This window comes from Podarcis filfolensis (genome assembly GCF_964270895.1).
Source record: "Podarcis filfolensis genome assembly, chromosome: 17".
NCBI lineage: Eukaryota > Metazoa > Chordata > Lepidosauria > Squamata > Lacertidae > Podarcis > Podarcis filfolensis.
In genome coordinates this window covers 28370074-28390853 of record NC_139621.1, presented here as the reverse complement: position 1 = coordinate 28390853, position 20780 = coordinate 28370074, and the positions used below count along the sequence as shown (strand labels likewise).

General features: G+C 42.1%; 1 protein-coding gene and 1 long non-coding RNA gene across 11 annotated transcripts in view; one reads left to right on the top strand and one right to left on the bottom strand.

Moving 5' to 3' along the window:
- Positions 1 to 20780, bottom strand: part of LOC310753146 — a 218317-nt gene that overhangs the window by 185939 nt on the left and 11598 nt on the right. The window lies entirely within an intron of this gene.
- ZNF462 (zinc finger protein 462) overlaps positions 2045 to 20780 on the top strand; it is a 148515-nt gene continuing 129779 nt past the window's right edge. Inside the window, exons 1-2 of one of the 10 annotated variants that reach the window (XM_083592603.1) lie at positions 2206 to 3082; positions 4806 to 5177. The gene's annotated coding sequence lies outside the window, so the exon portion shown is untranslated. Of the gene's footprint in view, positions 3083 to 3431; positions 3488 to 3832; positions 4590 to 4805; positions 5178 to 20780 lie in introns of those variants that run through there. The other 9 variants (XM_083592605.1, XM_083592608.1, XM_083592607.1 and 6 more) reach the window with 9 other exon arrangements.

Below are 20780 nucleotides of genomic sequence, written 5' to 3'. Positions count from 1 at the left end.
TCTCTACAGGGGCAGAAGGTCTTTCAGATAACCTGGTTCCAAGCTATCTAGGGCTCAGTATGTTAACAAGAGGACCTTGAACATTGTTGGGTAGCTGATTGGCAGTTCCTTCAACATCTTATGGGTGTAATATGCTTGTGTCCAGTTGCTCCACTCAATAACCTGGTCTCACCATTCTGTACTGGCTGCAATTCCAGACCAGAACAAAACCATGAGGGGGAGAAATGCTTTAAGAAATGCTACCTCTGCCTGATCAATATCCAATCTACACTAGGAAATAAAGGTAAATAGTCAAAATAATAGAATGTGGGAAGAATGTGATAACCCTTACTGTCTTTTAAGACGACACAAATCCCGCTGATTGTAAAAAAAACCAAGCCAACTTGAGCCACACCCATTATTATCCATCATCTGCACCATGTGTAGTCAACGTGGTCCTCTCCAGATGTTGCTGAGCTCCAGTTCCCATCATCCCTTACTATTGGCTATGCTGGCTGGGGCTGATGGAAATCGGAGTGCAAGAATGACTGGAAGGCACCACACTGGCCACCCTGATCCAGTGTTTCCCAAACATATGTCTCTAGCTGTTTTTAAACTACAACTCCCATCATCCCTAGCTAGCAAGACCAGTTCAAAGCACATGGCTTCCCTAAAAGAATAAATGGAACTGTCGTTTTTACCCCTCACAGAGTTAAAGTTCCCTTACCAAGCATCAGCTGCCCAGATTATTTGGGGGAAGCTGTGTTCTTTATAAATGCCCTTTAAATGGGTGCACAGTTAATTTAAAAAATGAGAATAACACAAGGGATATAGCTATGGAAAAATGCAGTGAAATCTGCTGTCTCCTTGTGTGTGTTTTTTTTAAAAAAATTTTAAATTTTTTATTGTTCAAATAATTCAACATTAATACACATACAAACATACATTTCATACAACATACCTACATACCTACAACATACCTACACTCAATCCCACAGATAATTCCCATCACCATCCACCACCCCTCACCCTTTGTGTTAGTGCTGTCTCCTTGTTAATTTGATCAGAGTCTTCATCCTTTTGCCATTTCCACATTTGTTTTTGACTCCTTGACTTTGGGCATCAACTGGTTTCTAAAGCTTGGGTTGAATCACCTTCCATGTCTTAATTAAATTCTAACACTTTAAAGAAGATCTCAGCTCTCTCTCTGGTTTCTCAAGGTTTCTCATTCCAGGGAGAGGGGTTCCCCATCCCAAAATCTGTTCAAAAGAAGCTTTTAAGGTTCTCCTCCTTCTCTGATCCAGTCTGAGGTCTAAAAGAAACAGTCAAGAAGATTCAATACTGTCACGTCTTCCCATTCAAATTGCTTTCCTCTCCACTACAGTGTTTATTGATTTTCCAATGCTAACTTCATCTCCCTCCCTCTCAGTACCAGATTAAAGTCTGGAAGGTATTAGATTTGGCATGGAGGGGGAATATAAGGCTGGGAATGGGAGACATCCCCCACCCCCAGTCACTTAAAAAAAAAATTCTCTGAAGAGGTTCAGAACGATTTCTTGGGGAAATGAAGATGCTGAGATATAATAACTTCATCTTTGCCTTCTTCCTTGCCTTCAAGGTGATGATGACACCTTATCATCTGGGAATCTTGATTGTTACTTTCCATAGACTGCTGTACACAGAGGCAACCACAGAAGAGGCAGACAACGGAGGGGGGGTGGGGAGAAGGTGGCACCAAAGTTTTATTTTAAAAATTAAAGTGGGGTTCTGCGGTAGCCCAAACATTGCACAAGGCTTTTTAAAGTAGCAGGAGCGCTTGCTCTTCAGCGCTGCAAAGCTCCCTTTCTTTGTGTGTGTATTTATATATTTATATATATATATATGCTTGGGGAAGAACTCAAACGACAAAGAGTCTTTATTTCCGGGAGAAGACTTCAAAATACGTGCTAGAAATGGACAATTTGAGTCCTTTCTTTCTCCGCCGCCCCCCTTCCAACATGCAAAGCTAAAAGAGGAGGGGGAAAAAAGAGAATTAAAATCAACCACGTGGTAGATCTATGCCTTTAAAAAATATATACAAAAAACCCCACCACACTTTGCCACCTCCAGTTGCATTTATGTTCCTTCACCCTGTTCAGGGGAAGAAAAAAAACCAACAACAACCAAGAGGGAAAGATTTTAAGTCTCTCCTAGATGGACGTATCTCAGGGATCAGCTTAGGTGACAAGAAGGCGCATCTTGCGTGCAGGGGAAAACCCGGGTGGCGCTTGGCTTTTTATTTAGCAGGACTTGCCATGGCTGGTAGGAAAAGGCGAGGATGACCCAGCAGAGGGAGAGCCGCGGGCGAGGGGCTTCTCCCAAGGCTGGAGGTTTCTGGAGGCAACCAGGTTGGAAGGACTCTTCCAGGTCTCCCTTTCTCCTCGCCCCGCTCAGGAAGCCTGGGAGCGCCTCAGAAATCATCTCCCAAGAGGACTTTAAGTTTGGAGCCACCTTCTGCTGCTGCTGCTGCCTTCATCTTCACCACCTCCTCCTCCATCTCTGAAGATCTTCCCACCCCCACCTCTCCTGCCCCTTCTCCTCCTCTCCTCCTGCCTTTCCCCCTTTCTCTCTCTCCCCACCACCCCCGTTGTTGTTGTTGTTGTTAGAAAGCCTTCTTGCACCCCCTGGTGCTCTTGCGTTTTGTGTGTGGTAGGCAAGGAGATTGTCTTCTCTCTCTCTCTCCCTCTCTCGCTCCCTCTTGGTTGCTCATTATTCAGAGAGAGACACACAGAAGGGTTGAGTGAGAGAGAGAGAGAGAGAGAGAGACGGATATCTCAGGTCATCTGCAGCTGCAGCAAGCCAGTGAAGGAGAGAGGGAGAGGGGGAGAGAGAGAGGGGAGGGAGAGGAGAGAGAGAGAGAGAGAAAAAAAAAAAGCAGGGAAAAAGATGGCGATCCTCCATTGCTGAGATCTGGCAAGGAGCACATGAGAACCTCAGCAAAGAGAGAAAAAGAAAGGAGCAACTTCCACAACAATTGCAAGAAGAAGAAGAAGAGGAGCCAGAGGCAGGAGGAGAAGGGGGAAAGGACCCAGCCGCCGCCGCCACCAGCAACCGGGACCTTCCTGTAAGTTCTGGCCTTCGAAGCCCATCTCGGGTCTTGGAGGGGAAAAGAGCAAAGCGAGGTTCTCCTTTTTTGGCTGTCCCACCAAAGCCACCTTGGGGGGGAAGCTTGGAGAAGCGAGGAGATCCATTCATTCAGGGCGAGCTGGAGGAATTCGAGCACACAAAACACAAGGTGGTGGTGGCGGCGGCGGCGGCAGCGGACCCGGTGGTTTTGTTGAGCGAGGAGAGAGAGAGGTCTCTCTGTGTCTCCTGTAATGGGGGAGGAGGTGGTGGTGGTGGTGGTGGTTGGAGCTGGTGGGAGGAGGAGGAGGAGGAGGAAGGAAGGCAGTTAATTAATTTTGTGTTGTTGTTGCATTTGAGGCGGCTGTGGGGCGAGAGAGAGAAGTGCGAGGAGCGCCGCCGAGAAGTGTGTTGTGGGGGCACTTGGGGGTTTGGCTGTGTGGGGAAGTGACTGGATCTCCCAGGCGCTGGGAGAAGAGAGAGAGAGAGAGAGAGGGGCGGCCGGGGGGGGGGCGGGGCGGAGAGGGAAAAAGCTCTGTAGAGCTGCCTCGACCGGTGACCTCTTTCTTTCTTTCCTTCCTTCCTTTTTTCTTTCTTTGCTTTCTCTTTCTCTCTCTTTCTGCGCCTCCTCCTCTCCTCCTTCCAAAATCTGGTCCCTCTCTCTAAGGCAGGTAGACTGGACCTTCTTCTTCTTCTCTCTCCCCCCCCCCCAAAATACACACACACACCCCAGGCATACACAACCAAGGCTCTCTCTCTCCCGCCTTTCCTCAAGTTGAGCTGGTGGTGAGGGTCCTTCCTTTCTGAAAAGGGTTGCCTTGGAATAGGACAGCGGTGGAAGCTGGAGAGAAGCCATTACAACACAGTTTTTGCTCTTTGCTTTGAGAAGGGAAGAAAGGGAAAAGAGAGAGAGAAAAGAGAGTGGGGGGTGTTTCAACAGAGAGCTTCACTTCTTGCTGGGTTCCCTGGTGTCCATGGCTTTCCAGGGAATGAGAAGCAGCTGAGCTTTCCCCCCTTTCATTTCCCTCCTCCCCCCTCTTTCTTTATCTCCTTGTCCTCCATTTGCAAGCTGTCTGCTTTGGTTCCAGTCCAGACTCCAAAACACAAAGCTACTCCTCTTTCGCGCGGGGACACACACACACAATCTCCAGGCGTTTCTCTTCTCCTCTCTTGGAGTCACCCTTTTTTCCCCCCTGAGCTTTATAGTTTCTACTTCTGCATGAGGGTGTGTGTGTGTGGAAAGGAAAGGGGAGATCCTGGCTCTGGAGAGATCTCAGCTTGCAATCCTCTGTTGTGATGAGATTCTCAGCCTTTCTTTTTTCCAACCCAGAGAAAGTTTGCTCCTCTTGGTTTTTTGGGAAGGACCTTCTAGGAAGGGGGGAAAAGGTGGCGAGATACGGGGTTGCTTTCTGCTGATGCTTTTGTGTGCATGCCTGCTTGTCTCATGAAGCTACTTGCATGTCTAAGAGGAAGTGAATAGTTGGACAGAGGGCTGTGATCTGAGTCAGGTAAGCCATGTCATGTTCTCTAGCTCCACCAGAAAATGGAGGAGAGGGAGAGCAAGGGCAGGCTTTTCCAGTAGACAAAGCTGAGATGGGAAGTGCTCATGCAATTATGGATGTTTCTCCATTTTTTTCTGAAGCTTTGTTGGCAAAGCCTGGCTTGACATTTTTTCCCCTCCAGTGAGCAATGTTTTTTGATGTCTCTTCTCTTTCTGACTCCAGGAAATGGACGATTTGAGGAAGTTTCATAGATTCTTTTCATAGATTCTCCAGAGACAGACAGAGAGTGAGAGACCTGTGCTCAAAAGGACATATTTTTCCCCTGCTTCTTTTATAGTTTCATTTTTGAAACCAACCCCTTTTAGATGTAACTTTTGGGTTGAACTTCATGGCCTTCAAGAGGCTGCTTCAGTTGACCAAAGACGTGCTTTATTTTTTTTGTGTGTGGGGAAAATGGAATAGTTAAATATCTGATGAGCCTGGCAGTGTTCTTCTGCAGAATGACATGAAATCAATGTCAATCAAGCAAATTTTGTGTTAGCCTCGCAGTGGACATTCCAATTGATGGTATCTTCTGGAAGTGTTGCAATTTTGGTAAATAATTTGGAGCTGCGTATGTACTTTGATTTTTTATTTTTTATTTAAAAAAATGAAACATGCAATTATGAGTATCTCTGAAATTCCATAAGGCATCTTAAAGGCTCTGTAATTCATGGAGGAATTTCTCTCATTGTCCCCCCCTTCCTAAACCTGAACCTAAACATCAATTATGAAGCTTAGAAATGTTGGAGTTTCATTAGAATTATCATCATGATCCAGCCAAACCTAAGTACATTTAAGTTCCATTGATTTCCATGGAAGAGTTACAGTGTGATCCTATACGTATCTACATAGAAGTAAGCCCTATTGAGTTCAGTGGAGCTTACACCCAGGTAAGTTGTGTGCAGGACTGTAGCAAGCATGCACTTAACTCTTTTCCATTGAAATCAGCGAGATTTTAAAATGCTGACATTTGTCTGGAACATGAATTCTATTTTTAGATGTAATTATGGAATGCTAATATTTCAACAATATGATGGCAGTTCAGAAAAAGATGGTATTTTTCTTCTTCTCACCTTTGTTTCCAGCTTCTAATTAGGAATACTCTAGGGCCATCTAAAGTTGATGAAAAATTAAATCTGCAGAGTCATCAACAGTAGCTCCAGCCTAACACTTTACTGTGCCTCAAAACAATGACCATGAATATTAAGAGTGTAATTAATTCTCTCTTTGAGAAGTTGGTAAGCAGAGGGTGAAATAATGAAAGTGAGGTAGCCAAAATGTTTGAAATGCTGAGAGGAGTTTGGGTTTCCATAGTAAAACTGCAAAAGCAAACTTAAGTGATAGAAATGTAGATATACGTGTGTATGTCACCATAAGATAAGGAAACTCCCACTTTGAATTATATGCAATCAACAAAATTGTAGTTTCTGAAAATGTTAAATTTTAGATGATAGACCTTGGTGGTTTTATCTATGTTATCTACGTTACTGATAAAACACTAGCCCTATTTTAAAAAAATCATGGGGAATATTTGATTTTACTACTTAACTTTTGATTGTGGTTGTACTTTTCTTTCCTCAAACTTCTGAGTTCTTTCTAGCTGGAGAACAAAGCACAATGTTTCAGTGCGAGACATTCATTGCATACTCTTTAATGATGTTGTGGTAGGCCCATTCCATTGCTTGCTGATGCCAACGAGTTCCATTTTTCATTTGCTTTGGTAGATGCGACTATTGTTTTCTTCCCGTGATGAATCTATTCATATGCACAATATCTGTTCATAAGAACTTGGTTTACCTGATTGAGAGTTATGGATGGTTTCTCTCTGATATATGAAGGTAAAGCTAGCACAGGCAGAATTAAATATACAGGGCAATTGGTAGAGTTAGGGTAAATGGTCTTTTGCAAGAGACCTGTTTTAAACTCAGCTTGAAGATGGTTTCATCACCAGTGGTTGGTGACGGGTGTTGCAATACAAACAAACAAACAAAGGCCCAAGACTCTTCTTGCTAATAAAAACACTTTGACTAGGACAGCTTCCATCAAAAGCTGTGCTTTGCATTAACACCGCAATCATACTTCTTGCTCAGAAAATAGAAAAAAGTTTTTAAGAGCTATTTTGCACATGTGTGTCTCAGTACTTGATGAAACAAAATAAAAAAATTCCTCCCAGTAGCACCTTAGAGACCAACTAAGTTTGTTACTGGTATGAGCTTTCGTGTGCATGCACACTTCTTCAAATACTTGATGGTACCTCTTGACTTGCATGGAATATGTGAGTTGCAATCCATTGTGCTTGAGATGGTGTCAGCTGATCTGGTGTTGGAGCTTGCTTTGAGACTCTTTGAGAAAATTACTCATGCACCCATAACATACTGGCTGCTTATCTACTTGTTTCTTCAGTGAGTTAATTTTATTTTCGGATTCCTTTCTCTTTTGGGCTTGTAGTTGAGTTTGTCTTGAGGAGATGAGGGGGAGGGAGAGAAGTAGTTTATCGCCCTTTCCCGTGGAAATCGGAGATATCATTCAGTTGTTATCCTATGCATGAATGTTCCACAAGGTGAAGAATTTGCCATGTTCATAATGAGATGATGAACACAGAAACTAGTGGAAGAAAATGTAGGTCTTTTGAAGATTTAGCTTGATATTCAATGATCAACGTCAACAGTAGTCAAAAGCTCCTCAGATTTGCTTTTCTTTTTAATTCTATATGCTTTGGGGGTCCTTGGTGACCCAAAGGGATGTAAAAATTGGAGAACTTTCTCCTACAACCTGTGATATTTCACACTTCACGTATTCTCCTACAATACCAGGTATATCACTCAATGTTTTCTCAAAACCTGGCTTGTAGCTGAGATTGTTTGTAATTTAAGTGTTTCATTAAAATGAGAGGTCAGTAAAAGTGAGTTCAAGGTAAGGGATGTCTAAATAACCCCTAAAGTGATTTTTTAAAAAACACTAATTTGGTGTTGATGTAGCTGTTAAGGAGGTGTTAAACATTTGTTGTTGTTTGTTCAGATCCTTGGGTGGATTTTGAATTGCAGGAAAAATATATGAGTGTCAATTAGAGTTCAAAGGAACTATCGCTGCTGAATCTAGATGTCATCCTTGATAGGAATCTTCCATCTCTTTTGTAGGAAATGTATACCGTACTTCTTTGTGCTTCCTGCATTTTCTCTGTGCTATAAGCCATAATCCTTAATATGATTTCATATTTATATTTTATATTGCAAAATACCATTTATTTGTTTTTTAAAAACCCTAAATGGTGACCTAAATGTGACCCCGATATATGATTAGTGGGGTGGTTTTTAGGAACTTAGGAGGGTTGAAAATGATAACTGTATCACCGTTATATAGGGAGACAAGTTGTGTTCCAATATCAGTTGGCCAGATGGAATTTTATGGTGACAATTAATGGTAGAAAGAAATACGCATTTCATGAAAATAATTTTATTGCTAGAAAGGAAGTACTGAAGTCGTATAATAATCCAAATCTAAGTTTTGAGGAAGGCTAGTCAAAGAGAATATTCTTGAAATATATATTCTTGGGTGTGGGAATAGTGGAGTTAAGCTAAAAGCAACTTCTGCAATGTTTCTATGGATTATATTCAATATTACACACTTAGAATTGCACCAGATTTAAGACTCTACTAATCTTCCCTGTAATGTAGCTAATTTCTCCAATGAAGCTGAAGAACATAGGTCTCTCATTAAAACTGAGAGAAAACACAAAGAGAATGAAATTTGTGAGTATTGATGAATGTCTACGTAAAGACAGAAGTTCAAGCACAATGCTGGTTAACACTCATTGTTGAGGCTGGGAGGAAGTCTATCTCTAGTTAGCTAAGCTGTAACCAAGAGTTCACCAGGCTTTAAGAGGTTGCAAAGAGCAATCTTGAAGGAATAGAGGATCCTTATCTTCTGCTGACAAATCAAGAAAACCATGCTTAATAGGTACTGATTGTATCAGGTTCTTGAGGAAGTACTAATTTGTCTTTTGACCGCCTGCTTCTTTCTCAGTGAGTATTATAACAATAACCATGGCTAGAAAGCTATTGTATTTGGATGCTTGCAGCACTTTCCTCAAATTAGATGGCTGTCTTTTATTTTAATAGGGATGTGTCATATTTCAAGTAACAGAAGTGAATTGCACTAGATAACTCCTATGGTGGTGATTTCTACAAGGAAAAGAAGATGGGTCAGGCCAAATGTTTGCCAGATTGCTAGGAGCAGAGTTCCTTCATTCCTGCATTGAAAGGGGGTTGGACTAGATGACCGTTAGTGTCCCTTACAACTCTACAATGGTATGATTCCAAGAGGATTGTTGTATTTTTGTATTTAACTTCAAGGCACGTTTCACTCTTGCACTAAAATAGACACCTATGTCATCTTAACCAAGGGGTAGGCATTCACCTTCAACTCTGGGGTAGCACAGCTACCATATTTTCTAGGGAATGGTATTTTTGGGGAGGTCCTCTGTCACTTCCCAGTTGGAGCGCAAGCTGCATCAGGGAATCCTGGTGCATCCTTACTCCATCCCTGGAAAAATGTCACTGCTATTATATTGGCAGAATGTTGTGTGTATGAGAATCAATGCTTTGAAGGGCCCTGCTAGAGGCACAGGTTAGTTACATGCGTGCAACAGGGTGGCTTAATGTTTCAACACCCATGGCAGCCCCTCTTGTTGCATTAAGTTGGGGCATTGCTTAGACCAGTGATGGCCAAACTTGGCCCTCCAGCTGTTTTGGGACTACAATTCCCATCATCCCTGGCCACTGGTCCTTTTAGCTAGGGATGATGGGAGTTGTAGTCCAAAAACAGCTGGAGGGCCAAGTTTGGCCACCACTGGCTTAGGCGAACTATAGAAACCCTTTTACTCTTGCAATGAGTAATTATGGAGTCATCGCAACAGTGTACTAGTTGATCAATAGACCAGTTCACGGAGGCTGTTTTTTAATACGAGTAAAAGAAAGTTCACGCGGCACACCAGTGTTGCAACAGACACTTTTAAAAAAAAGTATTTGTCACTTACAAAATATTGGGCACAGCCAGTACTTAAATATCTGAACCATGGGTGAATATTACTTAATTTATTTATAAATGTATAATCCCCACTTCCGTAAGAAATACAGTAAGGTGGAATACAGAATGCTACATTGGATGTTGAAGCTCATGATAGCACTCATGAAGTCTTTGGCTATGAGAAATACAGGAGCCACAAGCATAGGTGACTAAAGATTTAGGCAAGTTTATAGATCCATGAACAGCTATTTTCATAATGGCATATTTTATTGTTGTGACCCGCCTTGGCACCTTGTAGTAAAGTGTGGATAAGAAATTAATTAACTAAGTTAACCTTATCCATAGCAGAAGGGTAGACATCTCTGATTATCAGGTACAAGGTAAGATATGGGGAAGGAAGTTTCTCCATGGGTTCCCAGTGTACAGTATCTGCCTGGATACTATTGGGAACAGACAGATGTGCTCCTATGATCTGATCAAGGAAGGCAATTCTTAGGTTTTGTTTGTTTGTTGCATTAACACTTTTGATCTTTCCTCCTTTCAGACTTGCACTTTTCTGATAACAAGAGTTCACAATGTTACCGGGGTTTTTTTTAAATCTGTCCTTCCATCTATCATCATCATCATCATCATCATCATCATCATCATCATCTCTGTATATGCCTTCCCCTAACCATTCAATGTTTCTTTTGAAGTTTAGGAAATCTTAAAAGTGTTAAGCATCTCTCCTTTTTATAACCAGGAAAAGAATATGCAATTCTGGGTAAAGATGTTGGGGTGAAAGTGTCTGTAGAGCAGGCTTATGTCTTTTCTGTCCATGTTTTTCTTTTTTAAATATATATAAAAATATTTAGAGCAGTGATAATAAATTCTTGAATGTAAAGGTGATAGCTTCTGCTGGGAGAGATACAGTTAACATTGTAATAGATGAACTTCACTATGGCAGTATTCCAGATGAGTTGACTGTTGAAAATAAAATGTTCCAGAAGAACTGGGAGAACAGGAAAGAAGCTAAAATAGCATGGTTTGTATGCCAGTGCTGAGAGAAGAAAGAGGAGGGGGAAGGCACAGAGAAGATAATTATCTTAAGTTAAACTATCTTCTTGGTTGAAGGGAACAGAATTTCAGAGATGCATCTGAATTATTTCTTGACTTCATCTGTTGGTGTCATCTTCGAAGCATTCATCTGCTCCCTTTTTTTCCTTCAAGAGAGTACGGAATTAGGAAATGGTAGAACTTGGTGACAATTGATGTAGCACTATGACAAATAGACTTTAAAAATTGCATTGCGTGCTCTAATCTGAAAATGGAAAAATGGTGGGCCAAGGCGCCTGGATGTTTACAGTTTCAGTTGGATCTATGCAGGATGAGCTGGTAATAAACTTGATAGATTAGTAGACCAGTCATTATGTCAAAGGCTGGTCAAGTGGTTAGAGCATTGTTATTTTTTAAATAATGGCAAAGGACAGGATTTGGCTAATTACATAATGGCTCCTTACTGAAAGACTAGTAGTTTTATAGAGCACCGTGCCTGTTCACATCAAGGGCTCTCCAGTCCACAGCAAGTGGAGTGGACTGGCTGGTGGACTTGACTCTTGGGCACTTGTTCGTTGTTCCTCTTTTAATTAGAATCATAGAATTTTAGAGTTGGAAGGGACCCTGAGGATCATCTAGTCCAACCCCCTGCAATGCTGTGCCATACGGGGATCGAACTTGCAACCTTGGCGTCTTCAGCCACCATGCTCAACATTTTTTGCTATCTCATTAAGAAGAAGTAGAGGGACGCGGGTGGCGCTGTGGTCTAAACTACTGAGCCTAGGGCTTGTCAATTGGAAGGTTGGCGGTTTGAATCCCCGCGACGGGGTGAGCCCCTGTTGCTCGGTCCCAGCTCCTGCCAACCTAGCAGTTCGAAAGCACGTCAAAGTGTAAGTAGATAAATAGGTACTGCTCCGGCGGGAAGGTAAACAGCGTTTCCGTGTGCTGCTCTGGTTTCACAAGAAACGGCTTAGTCATGCTGGCCACATGACCTGGAAAAACTGTCTGCGGACAAATGCCGGCTCCCTCGGCCAGTAAAGTGAGATGAGCACCGCAGCCCCAGAGTCGTTCTCAACTTGACTTAACTGTCAGGGGTCCTTTACCTTCACGAAGAAGTAGACCACATGGTGTAACCAGTTTAAGAGAGAGCAGAACATTCTTGCGGGTGGTGGTGGGTTGTAGTTGGACAGTTGCATTGAGTGCAGAGAGAGAGATAGACAAGAGTCCTGCAACACTTTGGAATCAAGGGGGCTTTCATTCTTGCCATTGTTATCAGATGACTCCATGATGCAGTTACTGCTTACGCAACGAAGTTCTTGACACTGTAGAATATTCTACAGATAAAAGGTAATAGTGGTTAATTCTGACTGGGTAGTTCTGTCATCTCAACCTGGCTAGCCCTGAGGATTATTTAGGTTGCATTAAGTGTATACTTTACTCCCCTCCCCAAATCATGATCACTGGATAGTAAAACTCTGAACTGCATGACCCTAGTCGGGTGAAAGTGGCTTGTGACCAAGTCCTGTTGGAATCTACGACACAATTAAGTCAAAAGTGACCAGCAAGTCTTACTATACTTAATGGGACTTAAAGTAATAATTAATTTTAGCCTGAATGTAGGACCAAATACAAGAACAGCACTCATCTTTCATTAGCCACCTACTGTTCTTGAGGAGAAAATCAGTTGGAATGCTGCTCAGTAACAAAAGGTATTCAGGTGAGGAAGAATTGCATGACCTCAGGAAATACATGGTGTAATACCGGTGATAAATTGGGTGTGTACCCCTTCACACTGGTGATGTGAGCAGCTTTGCTTTTAGTTGTGTAGTATTGCTTTTCCCATAAAGTGAGTGGCTGGCATGATTTTTGGGTCCTTTCAGTGCTAGCTTAGCCATAAGGGAGATACTTTTCCATGAGGAGCTCCTCCTGCATGGCCAGAGTAATGTTGAATTAACTCAAGCACTTGGCTTAGGACTATGTGGTGCCAACCATGGAATCAGCTGATTGGGAGTGCTGATTTTCTTGAAATGACACAGTTGGCCCTTGCTAGCATGAGTCCTGCTTAAGTAGAGTAATAGTGAAAGGGTTTGGTTTCTCTCTGCTTGGGTAGGATTGCATAGACTCAATCTTAGAGGTGAGGTTTTGGGAGCGAGTTGCATTCAGTGGTCTTGTAGACCTTCTCAATTTTCCCTCCAGCAATTCCATTCACTGCAGTAATCGTAGCAACTATCAGTAACTTTGGAGTTGCTTGGCTGGGTGTATGTACATGCCAAAGGTATGTACATTGTACATATTATATAAAGTATATTGCCAGTATTATAACTATCCTAAAAATAGTCTTCAAAAAAATGTCTGGCGTATCTGTTTAAAGCCTACATGCTGTGTATATATGGCTCCTCCAGGTGGTCTTCCTTCCAGGGAGTACTCAAAATCACTTCACCTTAGCTTCAGCAGTTGCATTTTGCCAGGTGCTGCCAAATTTTTATCTGGTATTTATTGGCAAAAAGGAACCATTCTGCTTTCACTGACTTTGCTTTTCCTCTGGTTAACCAACCCAACCTTGCTTTGAGATGTGTGTGGGTACGTGACTGAAGAAATAGTTGAAAGCACAGATTGTGTTGCAGGAAAGGTTTTTATTAAATGATCTGGTGAGTTCTGATGTCCCAAGTTGGTCATCGGTGGAAAGAACAGAAAAACCTCTGGAGGAAGTCATAAATGTTCTGAAAAGCGACATTGTTTTGTGCTGGCATGTACAAGTGATTAGCAAAGGAACAAAGCTATTGTTTTTGATTAGGGGAAAGTCAAATGCATTGCTGCTGATACAATATTCACTGACAAGGTATGGTGAGGTAATTTATTTATTTTTACTGGGAGTTAAACTTGTGCAGACTGGGTAAACAGTGAATTGTTTTAAGCATTTAGTTAATTCTATGCAGCTTCACCAGTGAGTGTTCGGTAGAATTGCCTCCTGAGAGTAATGACTGTGGAGGCACTGCAAGCGTTGGCATATCTTGACAGCTATCATAAAGATGTTTGCATTTGTATTTTGCCCTGTTACTCAGAGTGATTCACATACACCAGCTCAACAATTCCTACAGCAGCCTTGTAATGTACCTTAGTATTATTACCTCCACATTGTAATGGGGCTTTGGAAGGAAGGGTGAGAGGCAAGTTGCCATTTAAGGCCATCTGGGAAGTTAATGGCTGAGATGAGATTTGAACCACAGATTTCCTAATTCACAGCTCCCATGAGCCAGCCATCACAAGGTATGGAGGTGAAATGGACAGCATTAGCCAAAGACAGTGGTGTCCAAACTTTTTTCAAAGAGGGCCAGATTTGATGAAGTGAAGGGCTGTGAGTGAGGGCCGACCAAAGTTGTTGACCTTTTTTAAGGTTGAAGTTGGTGAGCTTTTTTATGATTTTACCCCAAAGTTGGTGAGCATTTTTTAGGACTGAAGTTTTTGAGCTTTTTTAAGAGTTGGAGTTGTTTAGCTTTTTTTATTTAAGGATTTTACCCCAGGAAATAAACTGCCACAGGGGCCGGATTAGGCCCCAAAAGGGACTTTGGACATTCCTGGACAAAGAAGACTTGTTTCCTTAAATAATGCTAAGTCCTTTTAGATAGCTTGGTTGGTTAGAGCATCATGCTCATAATGTCAAGGTTGCAGGCTCAATGTATGGGACAGCTGCGTATTCCAGCATTGTGGGGGGTTGGCCTAGATCAGAGGTTTTCAACCTTGTTGAGTCCATGGCTCCCTTGATCAACTGCATTCTTTCTCCAGCACCCCTGTGGGGCTCAGGAGCCCAGTTATGTCACCCCTTGCCTGCAGAGCTGGCAGCCTCTCACCCTTTTTTGAACACCCTCACTTGTGGAGTGTTCCCTCAGCCTCCTCTCCTCTCCCCTCTCCCTGGGAGTCCTCTGGGTAGCTGCTGCCGCCCCTGATTTCTGAGCTGCCCCCTCTGCCCCAAAGAGAGGTGCCTCTCAGAGGCAAAATTGACCTGCAGAGCTTATAGCCAGGGCTGCTGCATTAAACAGCCTTTGGGAGGCAGAGATGTGAGAGGGCATCAGAGGAGGGAGGTAAGGAAGGAGGGAAAGAGGCCAGTGTTGACCTTCATTCAAGGCACCCCAGGGTGCCTCAGCACACTGGTTGAAAACCAGTGCGCGACATAGTCAGGGCAAAGTTAGGGAATTTGGAGTGTTTCCTTTTGCACACTGGTTGAAAACCACTGGACTAGATGATGCTCCAGGTTCCTTCAAACTCTACAATTCTATGAACCTATAAGTGCTTTAAATCATTCTTTGCAGATTATGAGGGCTTTGTTGTTTTTTAAATATGGTTTACACTGGCCCGTAGGACTCCTGACTTGAATATTTGGAGGATGGTTGCTATATACTCCACCCTGTTGAGCCTTTTGTCTATTCCTCTCTCCTTACTACTTTACATTGCAGTTAATTACTTAGTAATTATCAAGGGAAAGGAATGACCCGTGGCACAACATTCTTGTGAAACCATCTGACATCTCGTAAAGCCTTCTGACACCCGAAGCATCTAAAGCTGTCTAGGAAATTAAGATATGTGATGTTAAAACCACCCCGTGGCTCATATTAATGGAATGCGTTGGAAAGAGCCTAAAAAGTGGAAGCTCAGCTGATGTCACCACAGCAGGGTTGGCTTTCAAAGGATGCAAGGATCACTGTCAGGAAAAGGAAACAGGAGACACACAGAAGCGGAAAGCAGGCAGAGCTGTTGAGCAAGCACAAAAGTAGGTTAAGACATTCCATAAGCAATGTGTAGTGGAAACTCTCTGCTAACAGAAGTATCTGCGCTGAGGAAGGAGAAGCAGAGTAGGTAATGATGGGGCACGCTAAAAAGAAGACCGTCTTTTACGAAGCTTTTTTTCTATAGAAAGACGCACGCAGCCCCAAAGGCAGTAGACTTCAGAAGAAACACCCAGCTTCCACTCCATTCAGTAGACTTCAGATGACAAAGCGTGAGGGAAGGGTTTTCTTCCTGCTTTGGCTTTCTTTTGGTCAACAAGTACTAAAAATGGAAAGCGATGTCATTTGTGAACACTGTCTGGTTCCATGATATTTTGGACAGGTGGCTGAAGAAGAGAAAAACAGCCCCATCAGCAAGGGTGGGGGGAGAGATTCAAACTATAACTGAGGGCTGAAGGTTATGGGAGAAGCTAAAATGTGAATTTAAGCCTCACGTTGTTATACTGTGTCATAACTAGTTATGTTTTCAATTGAAAATAAAACTTCCCAGGACTATTCCCTCTTATCTAGGAACGTTGACAAAAATGGAAGCACTAGTTGGTAAAGAGGATTTTCAAGTTTTAATGCAATTGATCCCTGATCAGCAAATCCCCCTCCTCGCTCCAGAGGACCTCTTTCTCAAGGATCTGGAGAGTGCAAAATGGCCTTCTGCTCAGTTCCATGGCTATGGATGCTGTTCATTTGCCTCTGAGTTTGGCATTGGAGGGGCCACCATTCAGAAGGCTGGTTCTGTCTAGTGACCCTGAGGAGTGTGTGCATTCACACACACACACACACACACACACACACACGGGTCTGAAGGCTTCAGTTGCAATGATAGCATGGGATGCCACCCACAGGATGTACCACTGGAGGAAGAGGAGAGGTGATTTTTGCTGACTCGCTCTGCAGCCGTCCTCCCTACAGCCCCTGTGGTCCCCAAAGAGCTACTCTGGAGGATCAGAGGACATAGGAACATAGGAAGCAGCCTTATTCTGAGTCAGACCATTGGTCCATCTGGTCTACACTGGTGGACTGGTGAATTTTGCCTCCCCACCAACTTCCTCCAGTGATGATGATGCTCAGGATCTCTGACTTTTCTGGATAGCTCAGTTGGTTAGAGCATGGTGTTGATAATGCCATGGTGGCAGTTTCATTCCCCATATGGGACGGCTGCATATTCCTGCATTGGAGGGGGTTGGATTGGGTGACCCTTAGTGTCGCTTCCAACTCTACAGTTCTATGATTCTGTGAAGAGAAGGAACCCTTCTGTTTGCGGAAGAGCAAGTCTGGATCCAAGCCCGGTACTTTAGCATATAGCTTCTCTCAGTAGGTTAAATGTCTTTGCTCTATGCATAAAAAAACAATGTAGACATGCAGACAAAGCACTCCATACTTCGATCTCCTCCCATCGAGATTTCCATCCCAAGTGTTTTAAATACAGAAACTCATAACCAGTTTGGTGAAAATTGGTGCAATCAATCAGGTTATCTTTACCTACTGTGTAGTAATTTGTGAAATAATGTCTTGTGCCTCTTCTTGGAAAAATATGTAGTCTTGTGGTCACATATTTTTGGTTGTGGAGATAATGGATTTGTTACTGCAGGAATAATATATACCTACCTACTAACATGCCCAAGAGATTGGCATTCCAGATTTTTATTTCTCTTTCCTTGTATTGCTGTGTATTCTTTTGGAGGTACAGTGTAGGGAAGAGGGCTTACTCAGTATAGGGAAGAGTGCTCAGTTGACTTCCTCAATGGGCAAGATAGGTTTTGTTTCTACAGCAATGACAATGCTATCTTTCTTGCAAAATCATTCGTGTTGGTTATTTCTGTATTTAATAGGAGGGAAAACAAGGTTCAGAAAGTAGTACCTAATTCAGGGGCACTAGGTCAGAATTCATCACTGAACACTGATTTGAACCAAATATTCCACAGTTCCATTGGATTGGGCCATAATGGATTCAGACAAACAAGATTTTCACGATTTTGATTAATGGCAAAGCATGCTGCTGGTTTTCTCCTTTTTAAAGCCACTATTGAAAATGGTTTTCTCGCACTTGCTGTTTATTTTGATGATGTTTATTGACTCCATGGTTTAGAAAGAGAGTTTTTAAGATCTCTTGGGAAGAAATTCTAGGCATGCCGACAGGGGAGTCAACCCCACTGAGGACAGTGGGACGAAACATGAATAGGATTTTATTGCCTCTTACACTTTTGTATAGAATGGGACCATATCTGAAATAATAAGCTTGGATTTTGTAAAGAATGCCATTCAGAGCTTGAACTCTAGAGTAGCAGGTTGATTTGGGGAGACGTTGATTAAAGTCAATGTCAAATAACCGATTTAAGTTTTATAAGTATCGCTTAGTGTTTGGTCTATCTTCACTTGCTAAAAGTTTTTTTTTTTAAGGGCGCCTACCCAGATATGTAAAGTTGATATGTATTTTAATACATAATTTTATATTTTAATGTATATTTTAACTACTGACTTGATTTAGATTTTGAAATTTATTAGGTTAACTTATCATTAACTCTGATAATTTAAATGCATATTTTATTCTCTGGAAACCACTTAAAGGTTTTTAATGAACAAGCAGTATACAAACTCCTAAGAGTTCCCACTCATTTTATAATCCCAATCTCTTCTGAAGAATCAAAACATATTGCTTTGCAACTAAATAGAGCCTTTATACTATCTAAGAGCATGATCTAAAACATTTGAACATACAGTGTACTACCAGATAATGGATTGTAGTCATCCAACTAAGTCATACTTGGAGTAGTCGCACTGACATTAGTGTAAATAGCTAACGTACGTCTGTTAATGTCAGTCATCATGCTATGATGATGACTTGGCTGGAATCAACCCTGTATCTTAAATTGCTGAGCAATTTAATGACTTTTTATTTGGGTCCTTATTTACACTTGGGAATGACAACGAGGAAGAGATCCTTGACTTGACGACTTGTGTCTCTGAACTTTTTCAGAAGCAGAGCCCAGCAGTGAAAAAGCAGGGCAGTGCCTCTCAGTGAGATGGGAAAAGCAATATTCTCATAGTCTTTAAGTCACATTGATTTCTGTGGGAGAATAAAGTGCAGCACTGCTCCCTTTGAAGCCAGTGAGACTTAAAATTGCCGTAGCTAGTTGCCTATGCTGTTCGGTTGACAGTCATAATATTTGTAGCTTTGTGCAATAATACATGACATGACTTATTGTTTTATCTCAAAAGCGTGATTTCCTCCCGCCCCAACTGATTTTTTTTTGCTTCTAAATAGAAAAACATGTTTTAACTCAGTGACCTTGTGCAGACATAACCTTTAACCACGGTTTGTTTTCCTTAACCAGAGGCGTGGTTTTGGATGATCCCATCTAGGTTTATTAAGCCAAGACAAAAATGAACCATTTTCCAACTCTTACAGTCAGTCCCTTTTCTCCTTTGTTTGTGGTGTGAGCAATCAAACCAAAAGTCCCTAATTAAGCATAGTTTTCCATGTAGTCCAAGCAAGGACACTATACTTGCCAGCAGTGGAACAAGCCAGGATATTGAACCATGGTTTGAAGCTGGCTTTATTCTACACACAGAGAGACAGCTGCACAGTTTGAGCAGAATTAATAAGAATAGTAATGATGATACCTATAGACAGCTAGATTCCTCGGGAAGCTTAATAAGCTGAGCATGGAGGTGATGGACTACATCTGCCTCTGCTTGTCCCATCAGCTATGTAAAGAGATACTTCCTCTGCATATGGAAATTCTATATAGCAGTCATAGCTTACTAGCCATTGATACCGTGTCCTCCATGAATGTTTCTACCCCTCCTTAAAGTCACCCTAATCATCATCTTCACAATTGAATTCCAAAACTTAAAAGAAGCTTTTGATTTTTTTTTAAAAAAGAAGTATTTCTGCTCTTCATCCCTGGATATGGCTGCCCAACCAGCTTCGTCAAGTTGACCCTGTGTTAATAGTAACAGGAGAAAAAAATTCCCTTGAGCAAATGGAATCTCAGTAGGAACATCCGTGGTATCTCATTTCAACAGTGGCTGTAAACCTTCTCTCATTTAACTCTCAGAAGCCAGTAGCCCATGCCTTAAGAAAAATATGACAACCCTGCCCTAGTTGTTCTTAATCTCTACCGCATATTATAAAAAAAAGAAGTTGGGTGTTTGCTGTTCTTGAGCTAAAATAGCTTTCTGGATGTTCCTTCAGGTATAGCTCTCAAGCCACTTCACAGAGGGCAAAATAAGGGTGTGACAGCCTTCTGGTCTTCACCGTGGAGATGTTTATTTTAAGCGTTCATGTCTACTTAGCTTTGCTAATGCTGTACTGCAATATCAGATGGTCTCTTGAGACTTCAAGGGGTGGGTTGACTATTTTTAGCATGGTGGATGATGTTTCAGATCATGCAATGGTACTTTGGAGGTTCTGTTACCATATACAGACATGGGTTGCCTCTGTGTGTGTGTGTGTGTGTGTGTGTGCATGCGCTTCAGGTTTTGAAGGTGAGATATAACATCTTGATCAAGGGTTTGTAAAGGCAAATTCCAACTCTTCAGGAAAGAAAGACAGATGAAGGTAAAGTCTACAATGCCTCATCTTATGGTAGTTTTAAAAAATGTGCAACAGGCTGCTTATTGTCTCCAGTGAAGTAATTTGATGATGGGGAAAGGCAGTTTGCATATTTTTGCATCCTCGTCATTTGTGTCGCTCCACCAATGGGCACAGTGCTTTGCAGAGTAACAAAATTAAAAGCGGGAGAAAGAAAAGCCCCAGTCATGAGGAAGCTTGTGAAGTACGTTTTCAACAGTAAGGGAGACAAAAGAGGCGTTATGTGGAGTCTCCTTAGTGAACTGGCCTGTACTGGAAGTAGTGCGAATTCCCATTCCCAACAGAAGTCCCGCCTCAAACAAATCAAACATGGGATCTACGGTTGCTAGCGTGGGTTGCAGTTTCCAGTGGCTTAGCGCTTTGTTTTGTTTGGTAATTTGCTTCCTGTTTCCTTTTGGCATCAGCGTGGAAGAGCATAAATCTAGATTTACAAAACTTTTGTTAAGTCCAGCTATCTTAGCATAGTGGCAGTAGGAAGAAAATAATGGTTAGATCTTGAGGGAGCCTGTATGTAGATCACTGGAGTCTAATGGAACATGAGTTTAGTTCTGGATTTTTGCCTAACTCCTCCAGGTATGGTACTTTCATTGACTTATACCAGTCATCTAATATAAATAAATAATTCAAACTTCAAATCTTTGATCCCCTACTCACTGGGGAAGCTGTGGAATAAAAATAAATCTGAAATAAGTATGTAGTACAGATGAACGCCTAGAGTTTGAT